Here is an 8,811-nt window from a genome sequence, read left to right as displayed (position 1 = left end):
AGAAAGAGGAAGAGAAAGAGGGAGAGTAAATGGAAATATTGCTTTATTTTGAAAAAAATTGAGTATTAATAATGGCCAATCAATGTTTCATTTAAACTTATGGGTAGGTGTGATGTGGTATTGACAAGAATGTATATTTTGTGTATTTGAAGTGGAGAGCTCTATGAATATTTACTAAGTTTACTTGTTCTGGATCTGAGTCCGAGTCCTTGATATCCTTATTAATTTTCTGTCTCATTGAATCTAAGTCTCCTATCTGGGTGTTAGGATCGTTAGCTCTTGTTGTTGCATTGATCCTTTTACCACTATATCTTTGTTGCTTTAAAATCTATTTTCTCCGATACGAGAATTGCAACTCCTGCTTTTTATTTATTTATTATTTATTTTTGCTCTCCATTTGGTTGGTAAATCTTTCTCCATCCCTTTGTTTTGAGTCTTTGTGTATCCTTGCATGTGAAACAGGTCTGGATGTAACATGCCGTTGGGTTTTGGCTGTGTCTTTTGATTGGGGGATTTAGTCAATTTAAATTTAGGGTTACTGCTATTTGATGTTGACTGGCTGTTTTATCCATTCGTTGGTGTAAATTCTTCTTTATGTTGGTGCTCTCTACTTTTTGGTGTATTTTTAGAAAGGCTAATATTGGTTGTTTCTTTCTGTGTGTAATGCTTCTTTCAGAAGCTCTTGTAAAGCAGGCCTGGTGGTAATAAAATCTCTGAGTTCTTGCTTGTTCATAAAAGATTTTATTTTTCCTTCAGTTGTGAAGCTTAGTTTGGCTGGATATGAAATTCTGGGCTGAAGGTTCTGTTCTTTGAGAATGTTGAATATTGGCCCCCACTCTCTTCTGGCTTGTAGAGTTTCTGCCGAGAGATCTGCTGTAAGTCTGATAAGCTTGCCTTTGTGGGTAACATGACCTTTCTCTCTGGCTGCCCTTAGTATTTTCTCCTTAGTTTCAACCCTGGTGAATCTAACAATTATGTGCCTTGGGGTTGCTCTTCTTGAGGAATATCTTTGTGGTGTTCTCTGTATTACCTGGGGTTGAATTTTGACCTGCTTTGCTAGTTTAGGAAAATTTTCCTGAATAATATCCTGAAGGGTATTTTCCAGCTTGGATTCATTCTCTCCGCCGCATTCAGGTACACCTATCAAACGTAAATTTGATCTTTTCACATAGTCCCACATTTCTTGGAGACTTTGCTCATTCCTTTTTATCCTTTTTTCTCTAATCTTTTCTTCACGTTTTATTTCATTAAGTTGGACTTTGACCTCTGATATCCCTTCTTCTGCTTGAACAATTCGAGTGTTTAAACCTGTGCATACTTCTCGGAGTTCCTGTATTGTATTCTTTAGTTCCATTAATTCACTCATACTCCGCTCTAAGTTGTCTATTCTCAATAGGATTTCATCAAACCTTTTTTCAAAGTTCCTAGTTTCTTTACGTTGGGCTACAACATGTTCTTTTAACTCACCGAAGTTTCTTATTATCCATTCCTTGAAGAGTGATTCTGTCATCAGGAGGCGCTCGTTCTCCATCAAGCCTTGTTCCATTGTTGATGTGGAACTGTGATCATCTTTAGAGGGAGAGGCGTTCTGATTTTGAGTATTCTCAGCTTTTTTACGCTGGTTTCTTCCCGTCGTTGTAAATTTATCCTCCTGTCTCTTTGAAATTACCAACTTTCAGATTAGGTCTCTTGAGTGGACGTCCAGGTTGTTAGTTCCCAGGGCCAGAGCAGCAGCGTTAAAACTGATGGTGCTTTTCTGCCCAGGGTTCTCCTGTCGGGCTTCCTTCTTGTGTCGGTAGTAGGCAACTCTGCCTTCCTGGGGCTCCAAACCTCGGTCAGAAGGGAAACCGGTCCTGTTTACTCTGCGCCAAGCGCTCCCGCGCCGAGGTGCTGTCACTGCCGCTGCCAGGCTCTGGTGTCCTGCTGGGGACCCGGGCTGGTCCTCTAAACCTGTTTACTTTGCTCCGAGAGCTGCCGCGCCGAGGTGCTGGCGGAACCGCTGCATCAGCCACGAGAGTTGCACTGGCCACCCGTGTGTTTCCTCCACTGGGGGATCTCCTGCTCCGTGAGCGACCAGAATTTGTCTGAAAGTGTGGCGTCCTCTAGTTCTCCGTGCCTTCCCTGAGAGCTGCAATCCTGGGATGTTAGCGATCGGCCATCTTGGATCGTTCCTCTCAACAGCTTTATTGAGATATAATTTATTGAGCATAAACTTTACCTACTGAAAGTGTACAATTCAGTGGTTTTCAGTATATTCACAGATATGTGCAACCTTCATCATAATCAGTTTTTTAGAATATTTTTACAACCCCAGAAAGAATTCTTATATCCATGGCAGTCACTTCCCATTTTTCCATTGGCCCTAAGCAGCAATTTCCTCTAACCCCAAGCAGCAGTTAACCTACTTTAAGACTCATTAGTAATTTGCCTGTTTTTTCAAGAACTTTATAATGCTGGCTTATTTGTTTCCACTTACTAATATGGGTATGGATGCCTTGAAATCCTTCAGACAATATGTGCTCAGGGAAAGCAAATGTGAGGTTAATACAGCAGAAGTGTTATTACATGGTTTGTATTACACGCATTTGGGTATAGCATAGGTCAAATCCTGTCCTGAAGCAAAACAGCTGCTCACATCTGGGGTCTGCAGTCTAGCAAACTAGTCAAGTCTAGAGATGCTAAAAGTGAAATTGCTCATCTGTAAAAAAGTTGTCCTGATTTACCCTGATCTTCAATTTGGAATAACCTCCTCATTTGCCCTTAATTCATCCTATAAAAGACCTACCCTGGTGGTGTGCACCTATAGTCCCGGGTACTCAGGAAGCTGAGTGGGGAGGATTGCTGAGCCTTAGAAGTTTGAGACTGCAGTGAGCTGTGGTCATGACACTGCACTCCAGCATAGGCAACGGAGGAAGACTCTGTCCCAAAAAATATAAAAAGAAAAGAAAAGAGAACAGAATAGAAAAGAGACCTACCCTATCCTCAAAATATATTGCAAACACCATCTCCCCCTCAAAGCCTTTCCTGACTGAGGGGAATTTGGCTCTTCATTTCCTTGTAGTTTTATAGTACTTAAACCTCCTAGGGTAGCACTTCCGCATTCCATTTGCTTATATCTAACAGACAGTACCAGACACATATGAGGTCTTTGGCTGGGCCTAGAGTTACAAAGATAAAACTCATAGTATAAGGGTCAGTATTTTATAGTGGTAACCAGAACATGGACTCTATCCACAAACTGTATAGGTTGAATTCCCAGTTCTGCTTCAAATTAGATTTGGAGTCAAGTCCTTGAGTCTTATACTCTTAGTAAATTGCAAATAAATTAGTAGCTTTCTCATAGTTACTATGAAGGAATAAAGGAGAAAATTTTTGTAAGGGCCCTAACACAAGCCTGACACACACAGTAAGTACTCAAGTCTTTTGATGAAATTAAATAGATTTAAACTGAAAGTCTATTCAAGAGGAACCAGAAAAAAGGCTTGCAGGCCTAGCCTACCAGGGATCGTCCTGGGTTGTTCTTTGTTCAACTCTCCTAGTTAGTGGGTAGAGTGGGTGGAATTAGGAAAAGGACAAAATTTTGTCAGTGTTTGTATCACATTCACCCACTCACAGCCACAAATGTCTCACTTCCTCTTTTTCTGTCAACTTAAGAACCGGAGCTCAAAAAACACTGGTTCTTAATGTTCAATCAAAAATAAGGGCTGGTGGCATATAGTTTATTTTTTCTTCTTTTCCCATTCTGCATTCATGCATGTAATCAGTGGATCCCGACTTGATTTTCAAGCATATTCCTGGTTGTTTCAGTTGACTGATTAATGCTATTAGCTTTACACTTCAGAGAGAGCAACTAGGGCTTAGTAAGGACAAAGCAGCTCCACTCTGTCCAGTCTAGAAATAGCCTCTCCCAAATGCTTTTTTGAGGGTATTTCTTAGAACCTGCAGAATTAGAACATGTAGCAGCATGATTGGCAATGTGATGTAGATAAAGGTAGTCTGGGCTCTAGTCCTGCCTCTGCCACTAGCCTTCCTTGTATATAATTAAACAAATTCCATTCCATCACTAGGCTTCATTTTTTTTCCCCTGTAGAGCCAAGGCAATGGAGGAGAACTCATTGTGGTCTCAAAGGGTCCTCTAGTCTCTGACTTTCTGTGATTATAAGTATGGATCTAGAATTGGTGGTGAAGGAGAGAGTTGGGTGCCCCATAGAACTCTTAGCTCTACGTCCTTAGATACCTGCTTCTTTCTGCACTCTCCTATAATAAGGGATATGACAACTTCTTATGGCGTCACCATCACGTGTCTTTGATGATTGTCAAAGTTCTCCCTCTAAGCATAATCTCCCCTGAACTTCAGTCCTACCTTCTTCACCCTATGGGGACATCTCACTGCAGGAGTCCCATCACCTCTGCTTTCACATGACTAGTCTCAAACTGTCTTCTGCTAAAAATAACCCCTCCCCTTGAACACTATCTGAGCTCACTTTATGGCCTTATTGTTGCCCAGGTCAACCATATCTACAACATGAGTATTATCTATGCTTTCCACTTAGCCATGATTTACTAGGACACATAAGCAAAACCTAACCACTCTTCTTTCCACAGTCTTTGGCATCCACCCCTTCTACTCTGATTTCACTGTCACTGTCCTGCATTTACTAATTTGTTGCAAATACAGACTGATTTCCCTGCTTCCACCCTTGGTCATCTATAGTCTACAATAGAGAAGCAAGGGCAATCTTTTTAAAACACAAATAAGATTATGTCATCCTCCTGTTCAGATCCCACCAATCGTTCCTTATCTCATAATAAAAGTTAAAGTCATTTAAATGGCCTACAAGATCCTGCATAATATACTCTTCCTTACCCTTTCTCATTCCCACCTTATCGTCTCTCAATTTTCTCCTTCATTCCCTCTGCTCAAAACATACCTCTTTGAACATTCTAGGCACGTTCTTTTCTCAAGGTCTTTGCACTTGCAGTCCTCCATGCCTGGAATTACCTTTCTCCAGATATCTGCTAAGCCTACTCTCATATTTCATTCAGGTCTGCTCAGATATTACTTCCTCTGAGAATACATCCTATCTCATTACTCTCTGTATTAGTGTTACATCACTATCATAACAAATTAGAACAACTTTGCTGGCATAAAGCAACATAAATTAACCATCATACAGTTCTGGAAGTCAGAAGTCTACCATGAATCTCATAGAGCTAAAATTAATATGTCAGAGGATTGCATTCCTTTCTGTAGTGACTAGGGGAGAATCAATTTCTTTGCCCTCTCAAGCTTCTAGAGGCTACCCTAGTTCCTTGGCACATGTTTCCCTTCCTCCATCTCCAAAGCTAGCAATGTTGCACCTACTTATGCCTTTCTCCCATAGTCACATTTCCCCCTGCCTAACTCTGACTCCCCTGCCTCCCTTTTCTGCTTTTAAGGACTTTTGTGACTACAGTGAACCCACCTGGATAATCCAAAATAATCTCCCTATGTTAAGATCAGTTGATTTGCAACGTTAACTCCAGCTACAAATTTAATTCTCCTTTGCCACGTAACCTAACTTATTCACAGGTTCTGGGGATTAGTACACGGACATCTTCGGGGGTTCAGTACTCTACCTACCACACTCTCACACTGTCTATCCCACAACCATGCTTTATTTTGCTTCATGGTACTCATCATCATTTGACATATCATATACAATACACATATTTGTTAGTGAGATAGACATTAAAAATCAAATCTTTCAATGAAGCTTGTTAAAATATTTCCCCTTTTCCAAGACAATTATTTTCAACTTTGTTAGCTGCTTTTTTGGCCAGGGGTTGACTTCATATCTCTGAATAACATGCTCATATTGTTATTGTTATTCTTTTTATAGATGAGAATCTAGCTCGAGTTCATTCCCTCACCTCTGTTGTCCCAAGTCCTGCACATATACATATGAAGATTTCCTGTCTTCATATTCCCCAATGTATTATTAATAAATAATATACAGACAATGTTGGTGGTGAGAGCAACATTCAGGGTTTATGTTACTGATACATCATGGCAGAACCACCTAATGTATAATTATATAATTATTGATGTTCCTTTTTATATTTTTTGGTTGTTTTTAAAATTATTTCTTTTCATTAAAATTTAAGCTTCATGTCTGTTTCTTTACTACTATATACCCAGGACCTAGAACAGTGTCAGAAACATCAAAAGTGCATAATATGCATTTATTCAATACCTATTATGTGATACCAACACAATGTCACTAAGCACAGAGTTAGGAATAAATTCACATAATCAGCTCTTAGAATTTAAGTTGGCTCTAGTACACCATTGGTTGAAATCCGGTAACCTAAATTTCTCCCCTTTCCCTTCCTCTTCCCCGCTACAGGACTCCTAGGGATCCGCAGAACATAGCTTGAAAATCCATGGGTAAGTATGATACCTTTAGAGTATAGATGGGAACACTGAGACCTAGAGAGGTGAATGAACCCAGGTCTCCTAATACCCATTCCAGTGCTCTTTCCATTGCATTATACAACTGATAACCAAGTTAGTCTCTCATTTTTCTGCTTCCAATTTTCTCATCCTATTTCATTGATATTCTACAAATAGATTTCGTTCTAAGAAACTGCTTTCAACAGCATTAGCCCCCTGTTTCACTATAGACCCCTCTATAGCACCCATAGAAGTCTTTAAGATCAAGTCTAGGCATCCTGGCCTTATTTTCAAAACCCTCCATAATCTAGTTGAGTTTCTTCTTCTTCTCCCTTTCTAAATATGCACCAATAGTTGAAATCCAACTGACTCTCCCTGTTCATCAGAATCATTCTTGCCTTTGATCGCCTCTGGACTTCAGCTCTCTCTCTACCACTTACCTGGAATTTTTTCCCCATCCTCTTTGCCTATCCATTGATAAAAAAAAAATCTCACATCCCAGCCCACATGCCTGCTCCTCTAGAAAGACTTCCTAAACCACTGAAGTCTGTAGGGATTGCTACCACCTCTGGACTCCCATTGCACAAATGAGTTTCTGCCATTCCTTTGTCCCTTAATATGTGGGCCTTTTATTGTTAGTTTTCTTCGAAACTGTCATGATTTTCTTTCTATGTATCTTTGGGTTGATGTTTATATGTGTTTTTCTCTGTATATGTATGTTATATCTGTGTTTTTATGTAAGTGTTCATAAGCATATATGCATGTATTATCTACCTATGTCTTGCTTGAGTGTATGTATCTGTGTTTCATTGCTTGTTTTTCTCATGTCTATGTACAGGCTCTGTGTATTTATGTGTTTGCATGCATATTTTGTGTGCCTGTGTCCCATGTGCTCACATGTTTCTGTGTGTATACTTTGTACACTGTGTGTCGGTGTGCTCATGTTTATGCTTAAGGCCATGTTATACATATGTATGGCTATATATGAGGATGTGCCCATATGTATCTGTACATTTATGTTTATTTGTGGTAGTTGTACATATGTGTGTGTGTGTCCTTGAGCAGGGCCTGTGTGGATTTCCTCTTTGTACCACTGCTTTCTTCCAGCTCAGTAAGCCCAAGGTGCACATACCCACTGGAAGGTCTCGGATAATGTTTACACATTTGTAAATTTCTCCAACCTGAACTTTCAATCTTTTTCTAGAATGGTGGGCTATGGGGGTAGAAATAGATACAGAGCCACAGTGACCTCTGAATACTGGGCCTGAAAGGGTGTGAGTCATTTTCTATGCTGCTTACCCACAGTCTGTGAACTCTTATCACATTCATACTATAATCTCAGGAAGCATTGAGTTTGAATATAAGCAAAAGGTGGATTCCCTGGATTGAAGTAGCTATCCATCTCTCTCTTCTTCAACCATCTCATCTTTTCTGGCTCATGCCCTGGTGCATAGAGGATCAAAGGTACAATTTTTTGAAACACAAACTTGGATGGTAAATCACACTTCTGTCATTTATCAGTTGTGTGACCATGGGCAGGTTCCATGGTATGTCCAGACCTCAGTTGTGTCAATAAGAAAAGGATATTCATGATGCTTTCCCTGTGAGTTAAGGCCTAGGGATAATGTTCATGGCACAGAGCAGGAGTTCTACAAATGGTAGTTTTAGTATCACTTTCCCTGGGAAGCCTTCCCATACTACTATTGCCTTCATTAAATACTGCTCAAACCACAAGTTCTAAAGCTCAGTTAATAATTCACCTTGTATTAGTGTGTTCATATGTGTTTGTCTTTCCTTTACACTAAAATATGACTTAGGGACATAGCCAACATTTATTCTCTCTCCCTCACAACATCCAGAGACGATCTGTAACTATTGTAGAAGTGATCATTAAAGGTATGAATGAAGCAGAATAGTATGTTACTTAACAGTATCATTTCTGGGGGCATACAGATAGGAGTTTGAATCTTGTCTAGGCACCCTCTATACAAGTAAATGATTTCACTATTCTAGGTCCTAGACACATTTGTAAAAGTGGTGATATATTCAATTCATGCATTCAACAAATATTTATTAAGTGTCTTATATGCTAGGCACCGTTTTAGGCACTGAAAATGCAACAGTGACCATGACATACAAAAATTCCTGCCTTCAGAAGTCTTACATTGCAGGCTTACATTCTGGAGACAGAAAACAAACAACTAAGACAATAAATATACAATATGTCAAGTAAAGATAGGCTCTACAAAGAAAAATAAAAGTAGTGTAAGGTAGTATAGAGTGGTAGGGAGAGATACAAGACTCCGTATGATAATACCCACCTGAGGGGTTGAAAGAAACAAGGGAAATAATCCATGCAATGTGCTTAATTCAGT

The sequence above is a fragment of the Callithrix jacchus genome, chromosome X (genome assembly GCF_049354715.1).
Source record: "Callithrix jacchus isolate 240 chromosome X, calJac240_pri, whole genome shotgun sequence".
Classification (NCBI taxonomy): Eukaryota; Metazoa; Chordata; class Mammalia; order Primates; family Cebidae; genus Callithrix; species Callithrix jacchus.
The sequence above is the reverse complement of the archived record's forward strand: the minus strand, read 5'-3'. Positions refer to the sequence as shown.